Source organism: Mytilus edulis, chromosome 10, assembly GCF_963676685.1.
Source record: "Mytilus edulis chromosome 10, xbMytEdul2.2, whole genome shotgun sequence".
Lineage (NCBI taxonomy): Eukaryota > Metazoa > Mollusca > Bivalvia > Mytilida > Mytilidae > Mytilus > Mytilus edulis.
Genome location: NC_092353.1, coordinates 13,759,583 through 13,782,212, shown reverse-complemented (window position 1 = coordinate 13,782,212; position 22,630 = coordinate 13,759,583). Strand labels below are relative to the sequence as shown.

At 35.5% G+C, this 22,630-nt stretch overlaps 1 long non-coding RNA gene across 1 annotated transcript; it reads right to left on the bottom strand.

The window, feature by feature from the left end:
- Positions 1–10,520: 10,520 nt before the first annotated feature.
- LOC139492350 (uncharacterized) lies at positions 10,521–22,406 on the bottom strand. Its single transcript, XR_011656801.1, has 3 exons — positions 22,146–22,406; positions 20,622–20,729; positions 10,521–10,679 (listed from the first exon to the last, which is right to left on the bottom strand). It is a non-coding gene; the product is annotated as an uncharacterized lncRNA (long non-coding RNA).
- Positions 22,407–22,630: the final 224 nt, after the last annotated feature.

The following is a 22,630-nucleotide window of genomic DNA, read 5'->3' as shown; positions in this document are numbered from 1 at the left end:
ATATTGCATGTTAACTACCGACAGTAAGTATAGACAAATAATGTTGATAGACGGTATATAGGAGCACTATATTGTATGTTAACTACCAACAGTAGGTATAGACTAAAACTCTTAATAGACGGTATATATAATAGCATTATATCGTATGTTAATCACCGATGGTAGGTATAGACAAATACTGGTGATAGACGGTATATAGGAGCACTATATTGTATGTTAACCACCGACGGTAGGTATAGATAAATACTGTTGGTAGACGATATATAGGAGCACTGTATTGTTATTGGTTGCTGTCTTTGATATTGATTTTACGTTTATCGTTTCAGCATTAATCGGGCTGTTAGTTTTCGTTTTTCGTCACATCTAGTCAGGAATGGGTTTTAATAGCATTTTACATGAATACATATGTGTAACTCATGGCTAATTCACATTCGTTTGTCTTTGGTGGATAAGTTTCTCATTGGCAATATTACCACATATCTTCTGAATTTTCATTGCATCATCTAAACATGTAAAAATCGTATATAGAAAATATATACGTATAGATAATATATATATAATAAAAAAGTAGATGTTGTATGATTGCCAATGAGACAACAGTAGTGTTTGTAGGACAGAATGACCCCCATTAAGGTGGTCGTCGGACGCTGACGCCATATTCTAAAGTTGTCGCAGACGCCGACGCCATATTTGGGCCTTAAAGCGGACGCCATAGTCGACCCTGAAATCAAGACGCAAACTTCGGGTTGGACCATGTTACTCGGACATCGAGACACCGACGCCATATTTGGGCTTAAATCCTGGACGCTATATCTTAATGTTTGACCAGGCTACCCTCCAGGGTGGATACTTTTAGTGACCCTAGAAAGAGTTTTTCAAGACTTGAGACCTGCTATACATCCATGTAGGTGTTTTAAGAATTTTTTTTCTTTTCTTCTGGTTTTTTTCTTTCTTTTTTCATTATTTTTTTTTGTATCATTATTTTTCATTTAACCAAATAGAGCTACGAGTTTACTGTCATTCTGAATCGTGTCAGTGGATGAAAAGTTGTTGATAATGTCCTTCATCTCGAGTCCCGACATCTCAATTTGACGTAAAAAAATGCAATACAGGCCACATGTATCTGAATCATCGGGTTGGATTTGATTGCAAACCACTCAGTATTTCGGTCCATTGACGATGAGTACATTTCTGAAATTGCGTTGGTACTTTTCCGGTAATCGTCCTAAGGAGTCGAAAAATTATGATGGACCCGATGCGGGGAAATGAAATGCAACCCAATGACTCCCCTTTTAATCACAGTTGTCCGTATTGACCACAAACCTTCTACGCCTGTCGCTCACATATCTAGGCAAGTCTTCTGCACAGCAAACGGTCACGGGCAATCCACTCAAAGCATCCTCTACATCTTTCCCGGTCATCGGGAGAGCAATGCCGTTTTTATTCCCACAACCTTGCTGACGTTGGGCTTCTAATCCACGTAGGTGAGCAAACACTAAGTACTCCGCAATCATGACAGGCGATGAGATCTTTCCGTGTTTCAGCATCCTCTGACGAACTATGTGTTGTCTCGTCGGCAATATCTTCGTCTGATGAGACCGAACTATCGTCTTCAAAAGTATTCGAGAAACGGTCGTCATCCCTCTGTCCGTCTGGTTACTCCTTGACCGACCTGCAAGACCTCTGTATGCAATCTGGAGGCTTCTGGGGTTCAAGCTTTTAGGTCAACAAGAAAGTACCCGAAAGGTGTCCTCTTTGCCTCTTCAAATTTCCGGAGAAAGAAGTCCCCTCAAGAAGGATACATCTGTCGGCCAAGAGTCACGATGGGATGTCGATCAATAGGGTTATTAAAGAGAATGAGATAATGACAGTTTCGTCTCTGGGTGGGGTCTTTGCCAAAGTATAAATTCTGATTAAAAACGACGACCGATAAATTCCTATGGTGACACCCTTCCGTAAACAAATCATTTATTCTGGAGTCTTTGTCCGATGTCGACATGAGGTCATCTAATAGTATCATGTTTCGAATGTTGGGATCGAAAAAATCGTCCCTTTCGAGATCAAAAGGAATTCCACGAATGAATTCAACGCGTGGAAGCACTGTTCGTTGTATTTCCTCGTAAAGAGGTTGCCACCTTTTATACAACCAAACGATCCTGTCTGGACTAGGACTTCACAATTTTTTTATGTGTTGAAACAAATAAAATAAAATAAGTTTTTCCGCAGGAGGTTGGACCGGACACAATCATGGTGAAAGGGTGTTTAAACACGAAAGCCTTCTGCTGCTGCTTTTGCTGCTGCTGCTGCTTCTTTTTCTGCTGCTGCTGTTGCTGCTTTTGCTGCTGCTGGGTAACACCTGGGTGGTACAGTGGCTCATCGGAAGAATGCTTACTTCTTATATGTCTTTGAAGATCGTGCGGCCACACATACACTTCACGGCAAATATTGCAAACATACTCGTAATTTCCTAAATGACAGTGAGTAGTTTCCTCTTATAGATTTACTTCACTTCCTTCGAAAATATAGCAAGAGAAATACATGGTCATCTTTTAGACGACATATTTGAAGATGATTGTATCTCAAAACACATTCGATGTGATACAATTCATTCCTGGTTACCGTGAAATAGACTGGTTTCCCCAACGTCACGTCCGTGATATCTTCATTTAATCGTATCGACTGGAGAATATGGAGAGATTTTCCCTGACGTACGACTGGTGCACGAAATCGGAACAGAAGTACATACGTCTCGTTTAGGCTTCTAATTCTGGTATGAACGACACCTTCAATGCACATTCCCGCGATCCATCCAACGTATAGCGTTTTGGAAGGCGCACTTTGAAATTGCCACGTACGTTATTTTCAAACGATGGATGAAAGCGAGTTTTCGCTATTAATAAATAAACAAAACTCGTCCATAGTGTTAATTCCAGTGAAACCTTTAGTATCTCTCTTACAGCTTTTTTATACTCAAAGCCGTAATTAAGGAAATAAACGGAAATAGTAATTGATTGCTTAACGTCCAGTGGCAAATAGTTCATGAATGTTTAGAACACGTTAACCATAAATACAATAGGTATAGGTCTTGTAAAAGAGGCCACCCCGCGGGATAAAGGGTATATTGGATAGGAACATAAATTTTGCCTTGCAATAGGCTAAAATGTGTTGTGTATAACTATATAAGTGCAGTAGACTAATTTATCTTCTATACGGTTAAAATAATTATTATAGTCAATACAATTTTTTGTGTTTCTGTATAATTAATGAATCCTCCTGATCATCTTTCTTCCTTAAGCATTTAGTAATCTTCATCATAATTTTATGTTAAGGACTATATAGACATAAAACTTGTTTGATTGGACCGTATGATAAGAGCCGACCACCTACAGAGCCAGAATCATCTCATTTATACCGGTTCAAACCGGTTCTAGTTTCTCTGCACGGACATAATTCTTGCACGTGCACAAAAAAACAAAAAATGCTACTGCAATTATATACTGTAACAGTCGTATTTGTTTGTATTCCTTTATAATTTTTTTTATAGTTTAACATCCCATAATTCTTAATTCCTTATATTTAAGCAGCCGTATATTTCTCTATTCGATATATTTTACCAGTCCCTATTTCACTATTCTTTATATTTATTTTGGTCATATTTCTTTATTCTTTATTTTTCACGCCCATATCATTCTTTATTTATTTTTTCGTCCATTATTCTCTGTTCTGTAAACCCAATCCAAACTCCTTGTATATAAATATTGATTGATTAAATATATTATCCGTGTATTTTTGACGATAAAAACCAAATACGACCGTGGAATTTTCAAATATATAGTTAAGATTATGTGAAATGAGAAACAATTTTAAATGACCAGACGTGGTTTTAGTTAATCATTTGGGTTGAAATCCTAATCATATGATAGTAATTATATGTGGTTGAAATGAGTTGGAATGCAATACTACTCAATGTTTACGGTTGTCATGCTTATCTAAAAGATAAAGATAATTATTTAATGTCACAGACTATATTTTTATAATTGGTGTCCGTTAATTAGAACCAAATAAAAAGGTGTACACCTGTAAACATGTTATTGAAAGAAAGTGTATAAAGATACTTATTTTTAATCACCAGATGTGCTTTATCTCTTAATCTAATTATCTGAGATGTCATGTTAAACAGGACCATAGGATATTAATTAAGTGGTTCAAATAACATGAATAAGTCGGAAAGCTACGGACGCCCATAGGACCTCCCACAAATATAATTTGAATTCGAAATCACGAATTTAAATCGTTATTACGAATTTTATAATTCGTTATAACAGCTTAAATTTGTGAGAACGAATTGTTGTAAATCGTTATATCAGATTTTGTAATTCGTTACGAATTATTACGAATTAAATTCGTTATCACAATTTTTTGTAATGTGTGATACCGAATTAAAATCGTAATAACGAATTGTATAAATGGTTATTACGGATTAAATTCGTGATAACGAAATTGTGGAATTTGTTATCACATTTTTTTTTATGTAATTTGTGATTCCAGATTGAATTCGTGATAACGAAATTGTGGAATTTGTTATCACATTTTTTTTAATGTAATTTGTGATTCCAGATTAAAAACATTTTCACCTAAATTTGAACTACCTCACCTGGCACACAGGGTTAAGTGAGCTTTTTTCTCTTTACTGAAACCTTTTGGTCAAAGTTAAACAAACTTGACCACGAGCAATTTAGTTTTAACGATTTCTATTTTAAAAATAAGCAAAATTGATTGGACACTTAATTTGGTTGTTTGTTGGTTTTGTTTTGTTTTTGTAAATTAGCGCTGAATGGGCACAAGTTCAGAACGCTAAAAGTGACGTCACCCAATTTTAAACTTGATCATCAGACTCAGTGTTTTGTGTTAATAAACATTGTGTATTAATTCCATTACATTTGGTTGAGGCAAACTAAATGTAGAGAGCGGAAATTACAGAATAAGCACTACGTCTTTGACCATTTGTAAAGGGGCATAACTCACGAACTATAAAAGAGACGCCCTTCAATTTCAAATTTTATCTGTGTGTTTTAGTAATTGGAATAGTGTATAAGTTGAATTTATAACATTTGGTTGAGGCAAACGGAAACCATTTCTGGGAACGTACCCGACAAACGGACTGGACTGACGGACAAGGCGGGGGCATAAAAAATGTGTTTGATACCCATAATTCGTGACAGTAGCATTTGTATTCCTTTTTTCTTAATTTAAAGTCTTCTTAGACAGGCGATTTCCTTCGTGTGTATCGCCAATTAATATATTTTACACAGAAGCAAAAGAATTAGTTTCGGCAACATGGTTAATCGAAGTGTAAAACCTAAGATTTTCATCCCTAGGTTTACATTTCGATAAACCATGTTGGCGAAACTATTTCCGTTGCATCTGTGTAAAATGTATCCAGGTACATTCACTAATGATATTCACCGCTTAAAAAAACTTTGGTAGAAAATAAAAAATAAAAATGTTTCGGTCAAGAAATATGAGAATTAGACATATTTTCCCCCGGAGAGTTTCGGTGTGTAAACTGGGTCGCTGGCTAATAAACCCACCCGTTTACACGACAAAAATTTCTAGGTATAGTGTAAAATACGTTAAAACTAAATTGATTGCGGTCAAGTTTGTTTCACTTTGTCAAAAAGGTTTTAATGAAGAAGATTTTTGTAAAAGTAATAAACAGCGATGGTTGCAGAGTGAGGAAGAAAGCTCTCTTAATTCTGTGTGCCATGTGAGCTAAAAATCTGTGATAATGAATTTTAATCTGAAATTACCAATTACAAGATCTGTTATAACGATTTTCACCAATTCATTATCATAAATTTAATCTGTTAAAACGAATTATAAAATTCGAGATAACTATTTAAATTCGTGATTTCGAATTCAAATAATTTTATACCTTTTGGAGGTCCTAAATTGGCTTCCGTAGAAAGCAATACTACTGAATGTTTCACGATTGTCATGTTAATAAGATAAGAAATCCAAAAGTTAAAAAGATAAAGACAAATATTTTATGTATTGATATCAAACATTTTAATCCAATTCTTTTTACACGGGAATAGTTCCGCCTACTGCATTGAGTGACAGTTTTTCTGATTAATATAAATAGTATATCTTGAAGAATTCTTACAGTTGTTATAAACATGTATAAGCAGTTAATTATTTAAGAGGTAGAAGATTCTTTTCAGAATTATCACAGACTTATTACCTAGGGGTTGGGTAAGCGTTTATCAAAGACAAATTCTCGTCCGTTTTCGAGAATATACCGTCCACTTTAAAGGGTAGTCTGATGCAACATTAAGGTATAGCGTCCAAGTTTAAATCCCAAATATGACGTCGGTGTCTCGATGTCCGAATCATATGGTCCAACCCCAAATTCGCGTCCCGATTTCATGGTCGACCATGGCGTCCGCGTTAAGGCCCAAATATGGCGTCGGCGTTCACACCCAGGTCCAAATATAGCGTCAGCGTCCGACGTCCACCTTTATGGGTTCATTCTGTCCCACAAACACTACTGACAACTCTCCACCAGAGACCAAAATGGCACAGAAATGAACAACTATAGGTCACCGTACGGCCTTCAACAATGAGCACAGCTCATATCGCAGAGTCACCTTTAACAAGTCCCGAAATGACAATGTGAAACAATTTAAACGAAAAAACTAACGACCTAATTTATATACAAAAAATGAACGAAAAACAAATATGTAACATATAAACAAACGACAACCACTGAATTACAGTCTCCTAACTTGGGACAGGCACATACATCGAGAATGTGGCGGGGTTAAACGTGTTAGCGGGATCCCAAACCTCCAATAACCTGGGACTTTGGTGTAACAGTACAACATAAGAACGAACTATAAAAATCAGTTGAAAAAGGCTTACTCATCAGATGGAAAAAAATACAAATATATAAGATCCATACAATACATAAAGACCATATATCGAAACCAATATATACTAAGCATTCAGCAAATCAAACAAAATGCATCTTAGAACTAAAGATCATTTTCACACTGTATATGGGTTAGAGATCTTAAAACACAGTTTTTTTGGACACTGTATATGGGTCACAGATACAGTTTGTATACAGACTGTATCTAAAAATTAGACCCATAGATAAAGCATACAGAAAATGTATACAGACTGTATATAAGAGCCACAGGCAGTGCACACACTTTATCTTGCAGCAACAGGCAAAACATACAGACTTTTATTTCAACTTGGAACAACTTACAATGCATACATACTGTGTCTCTGATCCATAGACAGTGTTAACCGACTAAATCTAAGATATACCGACAATAGAAGTATCTTAGACTCATAGTCAAAGCATATAAACAATGTATAAAGACTAAGAACGACGTACAATACATAAACGTAATTTAATTTACAACAAAGAAAATGCATACAGACTGTATCTGGGAAGCACAGACAATGCATTGACTGTGTGTAATCAAAGAACCTTTGTGAGCACGCTCACATACTTCACAGCCCGACATTGTCACTAAGCAAACAAAATTTCAACAGATTATTTAGTTCAAACACGCATGAAATTCTGTTGTGTAATTTCAGAAGATATACAGAAATATATTTAGGCCGAAATTCTAAGTTCAGAAGGCATAGTTCCTAATTCCTAACAAGAGTACACACGTTGAAATTTCTCGCCTTATTTATGTTGATAGACCTAAATATAAAGTTTTACTACAATTATCACATAAACTTATTAATAACATGACCAAAGCAAATGAGATCTAGGTCATATGACCAAAATTAGGAATACATTTACACCTTACAATAATTCAATACAAATCAGGTCAAGGTCAGATGACACTTGGCACAAAAACTGAACACTGAACAATGAACTTCGAAAATGAGGTCAAGGTCAAATGAGACTTGCGAGGCTGACATCATAAGATATTTCCAGACACCAAATATAGTTGACCTATTGCATATAGTATTAGAAAAAACGAACAAAACTCAAAAGCTTAACTTTGACCATTGAACCAAGGAAATGAGATCAAGATCAGATGACACCTGCCTGTTGGACATGTACACCTTACAATCCTTCCATACACCAAATATACAAGACATATTTCATAAAGTATCTGAGATATTGACTTGACCACCAAAAACTTAACCCTTTTCACTGATCCATGAAATGATGGCGAGGTCAAGTGAAAACTGTCTGATGGGCATGCTGACCAAGGTACGCAAATACTAAACATAGTTACCCATAATATGAGAGAAATTACAAAAACTCTTAACTTTTTTTCAAGTAGTCACTGAACCATGAAAATGAGTTCAAGGACAATGGACATGTGACAGACGGAAACTTCCAAACTTAAGGCATCTGTATTTAAAGTATGGAGCATCCAGGTCGTTCGCCGTCTAAAATATAAAGCTTTTAAGAAGTGAACTAACGCTGTCGCCGCCGCCGCCGGATCACCATTCCTATGTCGAGCTTTCTGCGACAAAAGTCGCAGGCTCGACAAAAACAAGAATGTCTACATCGTACACCGTTCCCCACTTGCCCTATCATTTTCTTTGTTCAGTGGACCGTGAAATAGGGGGAAAAAACCTTTTTTGGCATTAAGCTTAGAAAAAAACATACTATTGGAAACATATGTACTAAGTTTCAAGTTTATTGGACCTGACCTTCAACAAAAACTACCTTGACCAAAACATTTAACCTGAAGCGAGAAAACGGACGAAGGAGCAGACGCATAGACAAGAAAACTAATGCCCATTTACTATCGTAGGTGGGGCATAAAAAAATTAATCATGATTTTCTGCCAATATGCACATTTACATAGCATGTCCTAACTATCTAAAAAATTCATGAAACTCTGTTTTGGTCTTTAGACAGATTTTATGACAAACTGTTGTAGGAGTATATAGAAAATCAATGAATTGATAATTTCATAATTTCCTCATTATCTACAAAGATTTATAAAACTCTGTTATGTGGTTTCAGAGGAGTTGCAATAACGAGAACAGGACTGACAGACCGATGGATCAAAAACATTGTACCATAAAGAACTTTGTTTATTAAATGTTTGGTGATAATGGACGTCATACTAAGCTCCGAATTATACACAAGAAACTAAAATTATAAATCATACAAGACTAACAAAGGTCAGAGGCTACTAACTTGGTACAGGCGCAAAATTGCGGCGGGATTAAACATGTTTTTGAGATCTCAACCCTCCCCTATACCTGTAGCCAATGTAGAAAAAACAAACGCGAAACAATACGCACAGTAAAACTCAGTTTAAGAGAAGTCCGAGTCCGATGTCAGAATATGAAACAAAAGAAAATAAACAAAATGACAATAATACATAAATAACAACAGACTACTAGCAGTTATTGACATGCCAGAACCAGACCTCAATTAAACTGATTGAAAGATTATGTCTTCATCATATGAATATCAGGCACAATCCCTCCTGTTAGGGGTTTAGTATTATACCGTCATGAAATATACAATCCTCTTATTTACAATATCATTTGATCAACACCTATTTACAAGGGTCTATTTGATATGATTTTTCTCATTGTTGAAGGCTGTATGGTTGCATATAACTGCTTACATCCACTTTATTTGAACTTGAGTGGATACATGTAGGTGTCTCATTGGCAATCATACCACATCTCCGTATTTTTACAGTATTGTATCAGTACTGTTACCTAATAACAGGACAAAACAAGACAGCAATTTGACAAAACTAAAGACATACATACTTGATTTTACTTCTCTAAAGATATAAACAAAATTTTCATAGTTCGTATCTGAACATGTACACAGCCAGGGAATTTTAAGGGACTATATTTCAGTGTGCATATATTTAGTAGCTAATCTGGCTACTTCCTGTTTATCAGACCGGTACCTTAGAAAAGAATTGTGACAATATATCCAATCTTTTCAAAAACCAAAGACTAACGTCACTAGGAGCAGCAGTTAGTTGTCATAGATACTCTAGATAGAAAGATAATCTGCCACTTTTATAAAAGGGACTACACATAGTTTTTGAAAGGGTATAATCGGTTTGTGCCGAAATTACTTTCTTTAGTCCAGAAACTCATTTGTGCTAAATGGTAATCTCCACCCACATTTAGGACTGGCAGTTATTTGTAGTTTTTATCAACAGCTTGCACTTTTTCTAAATTATATTTGCTTCTTTTAAGACTTTTTTTACCATTGTGGTTTGATTAAGGTAGTGTATATCAAACAGCTGTTGGAAATATTTTGGACAACCCTTTTATTTACAATATCATTTGATCAACACCTAGTGGTCTTTGGTGGTATCTCGCATAACATTAATAAGGTCTTTTTTAAAAGGCAACTTGAAATTATTGGTCCCATATTTATGTGCTATAGCAAATGTATGGGCTGCTGATCTGCATATATGATAGCAATATATTCTTATGTTTTCAATGACCCCTTATTTCTTCACTCCACTTCATAAGATAGAAATAAATGTTATTCCATATTTTATTGGTTTTTTTAAAGGTATCATAATTTAGAAATAAAGACAAAACTAAGCTCAGTGAAAAAAGTCTACTCTGTCCTGTAAAGTTTGAGATGTTTTTCTTGTTCAATCTTTGTCACTTGTATGGAAACACTAAATCTTGATAACCTACAACAGAAATATTATCACTTTTATTTCAATTCAATTGTTGCAGTTATCATGCATGTAATAGAGAAAATGATAAATTAGACCAGATCTCCACATAAATAATATCAAAACTAGAGGCTTCAATCAGCCTGTGTCACTCACATAATACTTTTATTTACAATTGATGCATGATACAGAAATTGTCCATACCAACCGTCAGTGTTTACCATACAATACAGTACTTCTATACACTGTCTGTATACAGTATTTGTCGGATTTTGTCCATACCTATCGTCGATGTTTGACATAAAATACAATACTCCTATATACCGTATATCAACAGTATTTGTCTATACCTACCGTCGGTGGTTAACATACAATACAGTCCTCCTATATACCGTATATCAACAGTATTTGTCTATACCTACTGTCGGTGGTTAACATACAATATAGTGCTCCTATATACCGTCTATCAACAGTATTTGTCTATACCTACCGTCGGTGGTTAACATTCAATATAGTGCTCCTATATACCGTCTATCAACAGTATTTGTCTATACCTACTGTCGGTAGTTAACATACAATATAGTGCTCCTATATTCCGTCTATCAACAGTATTTGTCTATACCTACCGTCGGTGGTTAACATATAATATAGTGCTCCCATATACCGTCTATCAACAGTATTTGTCTATACCTACTGTCGGTAGTTAACATACAATATAGTGCTCCTATATACCGTCTATCAACAGTATTTGTCTATACCTACGTATACTGTCGGTAGTTAACATACAATATAGTGCTCCTATATACCGTCTATCAACAGTATTTGTCTATACCTACCGTCGGTGGTTAACATACAATATAGTGCTCCCATATACCGTCTTTCAACAGTATTTGTCTATACCTACTGTCGGTAGTTAAAATACAATATAGTGCTCCTATATACCGTCTATTAACAGTATTTGTCTATACCTACAGTCGGTAGTTAACATACAATATAGTGCTCCTATATACCGTCTATCAACAGTATGTTTCTATACCTACCGTCGGTGGTTAACATACAATATAGTGCTCCCATATACCGTCTTTCAACAGTATTTGTCTATACCTACTGTCGGTAGTTAAAATACAATATAGTGCTCCTATATACCGTCTATTAACAGTATTTGTCTATACCTACAGTCGGTAGTTAACATACAATATAGTGCTCCTATATACCGTCTATGAACAGTATTTTTCTATACCTACCGTCGGTGGTTAACACACAATATAGTGCTCCTATATACCGTCTATCAACAGTATTTTTCTATACCTACCGTCGGTGGTTAACATACAATATAGTGCTCCCATAAACCGTCTATCAACAGTATGTGTCTATACCTACTGTCGGTAGTTAACATACAATATAGTGCTCCTATATACCATCTATCAACAGTATATGTCTATACCTACCGTCGGTGGTTAACATACAATATAGTGCTCCTATATACCGTCTATTAACAGTATTTGTCTATACCAAAGTCGGTAGTTAACATACAATATAGTGCTCCTATATACCGTCTATCAACAGTATGTTTCTATACCTACTGTCGGTGGTTAACATACAATATAGTGCTCCTATATACCGTCTATCAACAGTATTTGTCTATACCTACCGTCGGTGGTTAAAATTCAATATAGTGCTCCTATATACCGTCTATCAACAGTATTTGTCTATACCTACCGTCGGTGGTTAACATTCAATATAGTGCTCCTATATACCGTCTATCAACAGTATTTGTCTATACCTACTGTCGGTAGTTAACATACAATATAGTGCTCCTATATTCCGTCTATCAACAGTATTTGTCTATACCTACCGTCGGTGGTTAACATATAATATAGTGCTCCCATATACCGTCTATCAACAGTATTTGTCTATACCTACTGTCGGTAGTTAAAATACAATATACTCCTATATACCGTCGATTAACAGTATTTGTCTATACCTACAGTCGGTAGTTAACATACAATATAGTGCTCCTATATACCGTCTATGAACAGTATTTTTCTATACCTACCGTCGGTGGTTAACATACAATATAGTGCTCCTATATACCGTCTATCAACAGTATTTTTCAATACCTACCGTCGGTGGTGAACATACAATATAGTGCTCCCATAAACCGTCTATCAACAGTATGTGTCTATACCTACTGTCGGTAGTTAACATACAATATAGTGCTCCTATATACCATCTATCCACAGTATATGTCTATACCTACCGTCGGTGGTTAACATACAATATAGTGCTCCCATATACCGTCTATCAACAGTATTTGTCTATACCTACCGTCGGTAGTTAACATACAATATAGTGCTCCTATATACCGTGTATCAACAGTATGTGTCTATACCTACTGTCGGTAGTTAACATACAATATAGTGCTCCTATATACTGTCTATCAACAGTATTTGTCTATACCTACCGTCGGTAGTTAACATACAATATGGTGCTCCTATATACCATCTATCAACAGTATTTGTCTATACCTACCGTCGGTGGTTTACATACAATATAGTGCTCCTATATACCGTCTATCACCAGTATTTGTCTATACCTACCGTCGGTGGTTAACATAAGATATAGTGCTCCTCTATACCGTCTATCAACAGTATTTGGCTATACCTACCGTCGGTGGTTAACATACAATATAGTGCTCCTATATACCGTTGATGTCTATCAACAGTATTTGTCTATACCTACTGTCGGTAGTTAACATACAATATAGTGCTCCTATATACCGTCTATTAACAGTATTTGTCTATACCAAAGTCGGTAGTTAACATACAATATAGTGCTCCTATATACCGTCTATCAACAGTATGTTTCTATACCTACTGTCGGTGGTTAACATACAATATAGTGCTCCTATATACCGTCTATCAACAGTATTTGTCTATACCTACCGTCGGTGGTTAAAATTCAATATAGTGCTCCTATATACCGTCTATCAACAGTATTTGTCTATACCTACCGTCGGTGGTTAACATTCAATATAGTGCTCCTATATACCGTCTATCAACAGTATTTGTCTATACCTACTGTCGGTAGTTAACATACAATATAGTGCTCCTATATTCCGTCTATCAACAGTATTTGTCTATACCAACCGTCGGTGGTTAACATATAATATAGTGCTCCCATATACCGTCTATCAACAGTATTTGTCTATACCTACTGTCGGTAGTTAAAATACAATATACTCCTATATACCGTCTATTAACAGTATTTGTCTATACCTACAGTCGGTAGTTAACATACAATATAGTGCTCCTATATACCGTCTATGAACAGTATTTTTCTATACCTACCGTCGGTGGTTAACATACAATATAGTGCTCCTATATACCGTCTATCAACAGTATTTTTCAATACCTACCGTCGGTGGTTAACATACAATATAGTGCTCCCATAAACCGTCTATCAACAGTATGTGTCTATACCTACTGTCGGTAGTTAACATACAATATAGTGCTCCTATATACCATCTATCCACAGTATATGTCTATACCTACCGTCGGTGGTTAACATACAATATAGTGCTCCCATATACCGTCTATCAACAGTATTTGTCTATACCTACCGTCGGTAGTTAACATACAATATAGTGCTCCTATATACCGTGTATCAACAGTATGTGTCTATACCTACTGTCGGTAGTTAACATACAATATAGTGCTCCTATATACTGTCTATCAACAGTATTTGTCTATACCTACCGTCGGTAGTTAACATACAATATGGTGCTCCTATATACCATCTATCAACAGTATTTGTCTATACCTACCGTCGGTGGTTTACATACAATATAGTGCTCCCATAAACCGTCTATCAACAGTATGTGTCTATACCTACTGTCGGTAGTTAACATACAATATAGTGCTCCTATATACCATCTATCAACAGTATATGTCTATACCTACCGTCGGTGGTTAACATACAATATAGTGCTCCTATATACCGTCTATTAACAGTATTTGTCTATACCAAAGTCGGTAGTTAACATACAATATAGTGCTCCTATATACCGTCTATCAACAGTATGTTTCTATACCTACTGTCGGTGGTTAACATACAATATAGTGCTCCTATATACCGTCTATCAACAGTATTTGTCTATACCTACCGTCGGTGGTTAAAATTCAATATAGTGCTCCTATATACCGTCTATCAACAGTATTTGTCTATACCTACCGTCGGTGGTTAACATTCAATATAGTGCTCCTATATACCGTCTATCAACAGTATTTGTCTATACCTACTGTCGGTAGTTAACATACAATATAGTGCTCCTATATTCCGTCTATCAACAGTATTTGTCTATACCTACCGTCGGTGGTTAACATATACTATAGTGCTCCCATATACCGTCTATCAACAGTATTTGTCTATACCTACTGTCGGTAGTTAAAATACAATATACTCCTATATACCGTCGATTAACAGTATTTGTCTATACCTACAGTCGGTAGTTAACATACAATATAGTGCTCCTATATACCGTCTATGAACAGTATTTTTCTATACCTACCGTCGGTGGTTAACATACAATATAGTGCTCCTATATACCGTCTATCAACAGTATTTTTCAATACCTACCGTCGGTGGTTAACATACAATATAGTGCTCCCATAAACCGTCTATCAACAGTATGTGTCTATACCTACTGTCGGTAGTTAACATACAATATAGTGCTCCTATATACCATCTATCCACAGTATATGTCTATACCTACCGTCGGTGGTTAACATACAATATAGTGCTCCCATATACCGTCTATCAACAGTATTTGTCTATACCTACCGTCGGTAGTTAACATACAATATAGTGCTCCTATATACCGTGTATCAACAGTATGTGTCTATACCTACTGTCGGTAGTTAACATACAATATAGTGCTCCTATATACTGTCTATCAACAGTATTTGTCTATACCTACCGTCGGTAGTTAACATACAATATGGTGCTCCTATATACCATCTATCAACAGTATTTGTCTATACCTACCGTCGGTGGTTTACATACAATATAGTGCTCCTATATACCGTCTATCACCAGTATTTGTCTATACCTACCGTCGGTGGTTAACATAAGATATAGTGCTCCTCTATACCGTCTATCAACAGTATTTGGCTATACCTACCGTCGGTGGTTAACATACAATATAGTGCTCCTATATACCGTTGATGTCTATCAACAGTATTTGTCTATACCTACTGTCGGTAGTTAACATACAATATAGTGCTCCTATATACCGTCTATTAACAGTATTTGTCTATACCAAAGTCGGTAGTTAACATACAATATAGTGCTCCTATATACCGTCTATCAACAGTATGTTTCTATACCTACTGTCGGTGGTTAACATACAATATAGTGCTCCTATATACCGTCTATCAACAGTATTTGTCTATACCTACCGTCGGTGGTTAAAATTCAATATAGTGCTCCTATATACCGTCTATCAACAGTATTTGTCTATACCTACCGTCGGTGGTTAACATTCAATATAGTGCTCCTATATACCGTCTATCAACAGTATTTGTCTATACCTACTGTCGGTAGTTAACATACAATATAGTGCTCCTATATTCCGTCTATCAACAGTATTTGTCTATACCTACCGTCGGTGGTTAACATATAATATAGTGCTTCCATATACCGTCTATCAACAGTATTTGTCTATACCTACTGTCGGTAGTTAAAATACAATATACTCCTATATACCGTCTATTAACAGTATTTGTCTATACCTACAGTCGGTAGTTAACATACAATATAGTGCTCCTATATACCGTCTATGAACAGTATTTTTCTATACCTACCGTCGGTGGTTAACATACAATATAGTGCTCCTATATACCGTCTATCAACAGTATTTTTCAATACCTACCGTCGGTGGTTAACATACAATATAGTGCTCCCATAAACCGTCTATCAACAGTATGTTTCTATACCTACTGTCGGTAGTTAACATACAATATAGTGCTCCTATATACCATCTATCCACAGTATATGTCTATACCTACCGTCGGTGGTTAACATACAATATAGTGCTCCCATATACCGTCTATCAACAGTATTTGTCTATACCTACCGTCGGTAGTTAACATACAATATAGTGCTCCTATATACCGTGTATCAACAGTATGTGTCTATACCTACTGTCGGTAGTTAACATACAATATAGTGCTCCTATATACTGTCTATCAACAGTATTTGTCTATACCTACCGTCGGTAGTTAACATACAATATGGTGCTCCTATATACCATCTATCAACAGTATTTGTCTATACCTACCGTCGGTGGTTTACATACAATATAGTGCTCCTATATACCGTCTATCACCAGTATTTGTCTATACCTACCGTCGGTGGTTAACATAAGATATAGTGCTCCTCTATACCGTCTATCAACAGTATTTGGCTATACCTACCGTCGGTGGTTAACATACAATATAGTGCTCCTATATACCGTTGATGTCTATCAACAGTATTTGTCTATACCTACTGTCGGTAGTTAACATACAATATAGTGCTCCTATATACCATCTATCAACAGTATTTGTCTATACCTACAGTCGGTAGTTAACATACAATATAGTGCTCCTATATACCGTCTATCAACAGTATTTTTCTATACCTACCGTCGGTGGTTAACATACAATATAGTGCTCCTATATACCGTCTATAAACAGTATTTGTCTATACCTACCGTCGGTGGTTAACATAAGATATAGTGCTCCTCTATACCGTCTATCAACAGTATTTGGCTATACCTACCGTCGGTGGTTAACATACAATATAGTGCTCCTATATACCGTTGATGTCTATTAACAGTATTTGTCTATACCTACTGTCGGTAGTTAACATACAATATAGTGCTCCTATATACCATCTATCAACAGTATATATCTATACCTACCGTCGGTGGTTAACATACAATATAGTGCTCCCATATACCGTCTATCAACAGTATTTGTCTATACCTACCGTCGGTGGTTAACATACAATATAGTGCTCCTATATACCGTCTATCACCAGTATTTGTCTATACCTACCGTCGGTGGTTAACATAAGATATAGTGCTCCTATATACCGTCTATCAACAGTATTTGTCTATACCTACCGTCGGTGGTTAACATACAATATAGTGCTCCTATATACCGTCTATCAACAGTATTAATCTATACCTACTGTGGGTAGTTAATATACAATATAGTGCTCCTATATACCGTTTATAAACAGTATTTGTCTATACCTACCGTCGGTGGTTAACATACAATATAGTGCTCCTATATACCGTCTATCAACAGTATTTGTCTATACCTACCGTCGGTGGTTAACATACAATATAGTGCTCCTATATACCGTCTATCAACAGTATGTGTCTATACCTACTGTGGGTAGTTAACATACAATATAGTGCTCCTATATACCGTCTATCAACAGTATTTGTCTATACCTACCGTCGGTAGTTAAAATACAATATAGTGCTCCCATATACCATCTATCAACAGTATTTGTCTATACCTACCGTCGGTGGTTAACAAACAATATAGTGCTCCTATATACCGTCTGTAACCGGAGAGCACGAATTTCATTACAAAATTGCTTGTCTCCACCGGGACTCGAACCCGGGACCTCTGTGTTACAAGGCAGCGCGCTAACCGACAGAGCTAAAGAAGTACTTCTTTAGCTCTGCCCTGTAACTCAGAGGTCCCGGGTTCGAGTCCCGGTGGAGACAAGCAATTTTGTAATGAAATTCGTGCTCTCCGGTTACATTGGCGACCAACAATAATAACCCACGGTTAGAAGAATTACCTAGCCAGGTTAAAATATAAATATAAAAAAAGATGAAAATATCATCATTATAGAGTATAATGACTCTTGAGGTGGGGGAAGTGTGACGGGATTGCTTCCCTTAGAAAAACTTAGTAGATACTTAGTCAGCCGTAAGCGGTTGAGCTAGGGAAGTACTTCTTAAGCTCAGTCGGTTAGCGCGCTGCCCTGTAACACAGAGGTCCCGGGTTCGAGTCCCGGTGGAGACAAGCAATTTTGTAATGAAATTCGTGCTCTCCGGTTATACGTCTATCAACAGTATTTGTCTATACCTACCGTCGGTAGTTAACATACAATATAGTGCTCCTATATACCATCTATCTACAGTATTTGTCTATACCTACCGTCGGTGGTTAACATACAATATAGTGCTCCTATATACCGTCTATCAACAGTATCTGTCTATACCTACTGTCGGTAGTTAACATACAATATAGTGCTCCTATATACCGTCTATGAACAGTATTTGTCTATACCTAGTACTGTGGGTAGTTAACATACAATATAGTGCTCCTATATACCTTCTATCAACAGTATTTGTCTATGCCTACCGTCGGTGGTTAACATACAATATAGTGCTCCTATATACCGTCTATCAACAGTATTAATCTATACCTACTGTGGGTAGTTAATATACAATATAGTGCTCCTATATACCGTTTATCAACAGTATTTGTCTATACCTACCGTCGGTGGTTAACATACAATATAGTGATCCTATATACCGTCTATTAACAGTATTTGTTTATACCTACCGTCGGTGGTTAACATACAATATAGTGCTCCTATATACCGTCTATCACCAGTATTTGTCTATACCTACCGTCGGTGGTTAACATAAGATATAGTGCTCCTATATACCGTCTATCAACAGTATTTGGCTATACCTACTGTCAGTGGTTAACATGGAATATAGTGCTCCTATATACCGTCTATCAACAGTATTTGTCTATACCTACTGTCGGAGGTTAACATAGAATATAGTGCTCCTATATACCAAGAGGAATAACGGATCTGCATCTAGAATTTATCATGCTGCCCTTTTTTTGGATTTTTAAAATTCTTGTTATCCCTCAATTTTTACATTCATCCCAAATAATACAACAGTAGTCAATTAGGGGCAGAACACCCATTGTATTATGTTTTCTTGCAGTTTTATAAAAAAAAATGTATTTAAGAAAGATGGTATATTCTGGATGATGTATTAGCACAACCTTGGTCAATTTGATTTCTCCAGTTACTTAGTGGGCTGTCAATTTTGAAACTAATATTTTTTCACATGAAGAATTTTGTAATACATTAATTTATTATCAAGTTTGGTTGAAAAGTCTGAATAGTTTCTGCTTTGTTCCAGTAATCAAACATTTTGTTTCATTTGCATCTATGAACATGTTATTCATTTTACACCACTCTTCAACCCTATATAAATCTTCTTGAACATCATCATTTATATTTTCTAGATGTTTCCCCCTTATTTATGAATAGTGGTGTCATCAGCATATACAACGAAATAGGTCTGTTTCACAATTTTTAATGCATAAGGGAAGGTCATTTATAAATAGCACAAACAATAGAGGACAAGGTATAGAACATTGGGGAACACCAAATTTTACATGTTGTTGTTCAAAGTTAACATTACAAATGTATACCTTTTGTTATTCAGGTACGACTTAAAAAAACTAACAGTAGTCTCACTTAATCCATAAATGTCGAGCTTTAAACAAAGAAAGTCATATTCTACCAAATCAAAAGCTTTTTTTTAAATCTTAATAAAATTGCTAGGTTTAAATTACCATCTTTCATTTCTTGCAACCATGTGTCAATGATATTAAATAAATGTCAAGCTCAATCCAGTATATCTTCCAAGTTATGGACAAATGATAATGCTATTAAAAATACCAAATCATAACCAGTGCCTTTCTCTTTTTCTATTTACAGTATATGACTAGATAATAATGATTACTTTTTTCAACTATTTTCATACTTTTTTGTTTCCTCTGCTTTTGTATCAAGGGCATAATTGTTTATGGCAAACTAAGCATCTGCATAATCAAACTATTCCTAACTATACTCTACCTCAAATTCTGGAAACTGCACAATTTTTGTCATAGCAGTCTTATGGTAGCTGAACTATTTCTATTTTTTGTAAATCTGGATTAATAAGTCTTTTGTCACATTCTGGGGCTATAGAAAAAAAAACATTACAGAATTATCAAAATTATGTGTGTATAATGTTTGTGTACAGTCATTCAACTAAAAAAGGACAAAAATTATTTTTTTGTGTATAAATAAATAATTGTGATTTTAATGTCTTAATATTATAAAAAAAACTTCAAAAGATTAAATTTAAATTATAATCTAAACATGAAAGAGCACATATAAATCAACCTTTTACTCAGATTTAGGGAGCTACCATTTGATTTTTATGGGGGGGGGGGGGGGGGGGGGGGGGCTAGGATGAAATTTGAAAAAAATAGGCAGGACAGGAGTTTTGAGTAAAAAAAAAGGCAGGATGAGATACTTTGCAAAAAAAAAAAGGCAGGATGACAATTTAGGTAAAAAAAGTCAGGATAAACTAATAAAAAAAAAAGGCAGGACCGAATAGAGTGAAAAATAAAAAGGCAGGACAGAGATTACAACTAAAAAAAAAATGCAGGACACAATTTTTCATCCTAGCCCCCCCCATAAAAATCAAATGGTAGCTCCCTTAAATCTAAAACCAGTTATAACTAGCTATAATATCTTTGACTTCACAAATATCATCATCTAATTTTACAAATCAGTATTTATTTGGTGGCACTTCCTGCACACTAAGTATGTTATGCCTTAGGTTTAATTTTGATGCAATCACATTTCAGAAGGTACATGTCTTGAACTGTTTTAATGAATAAATTACAGTTTTAAACTCAGTTTAGGCTGACCTGAGGTCAATAGTCTTAAACAATGTCATCAAACTATCAGTTTTACTGTAATATATTGATATTGTGACATTTATGGGAAAGAGCATGTGAGTTAGTCATATTGGTCAATACAATGGAAAGTTTATAGCTGAGACTACTATAACACTATGTGTTATACTAGTAGTCTCAGTTTATAACTATGTTAATTATATACATGATATATAATAATTAAATCATTTAAAAAACTATTCCAAAGATTTCTCTCAAATCATGTTTACATTTTTTTAGAGAAGAGTCTGTCTGAAATGTATTCAGGGGTATAGTCCAAATAATTATGACTTCTTAAAAAGCTATATTATGGGGAAAAGGGGGGGGGGGGTCTATTATGTTTTTTCATACAGGAGGAAGACGTCAAAGCAAAAAAAAAACACCAACAAAACAAAATAAAATAATAGCCTGTCAAGACGTCCTGATATCATAATAATTTGGTCTAATTTTGGGATAATACATTTAACTTCCTTTGATGTCGGGGAGGGGATAAGTTTTGACGATTAATTATTCTTGAAACTAACAATAATTATTTCTTATTGTTAAGCGAGCGCGATGTGTGGTTCTCGAGTTATTTAAAAAAAAAGGGGGGGGGGGTTGTTACTATATCAAATTTACCCAGTTTGGAGACAATAAATATTTAAAATCTAACCATAAACTCCAATGTTCCTGCTTTTTTTAGCAGAACAAACACGATGGCATTCTCGTCTCTGTTATAATCAATAGTTAACTCATTTCTTCTTCCAGGTTATTTCTTAATCAATTATGATTATCAGCTGTCTATCTATTTACCATGTTTATGTTAAACTGGTCCGTAATTCCATCGTAGTGTATCGATAAGTGAACACAACAGGGAACCAGTTTATTAAACGTCTGTAAACCGAGGTATATAATATACAAGGTTCCTGAGTCAGTAACCGTAACTATCACCGTGCTTTGTGCGCATGCGCAAGAAATACCAACAACAAGGATAAAACAGGGTACACAGTTCCGTAATTTCGTATATTTTTCTTATCTTCATACTAAAGAGCTCCAAAAGTAGGCGTGCTTAGGTGCACTGGGCGGGTCTAAAAACCGACTCTCGGTGGTTAACGTCTCTCGATGGTTAACTTTAAGTGCCTACCATATTTGACACGT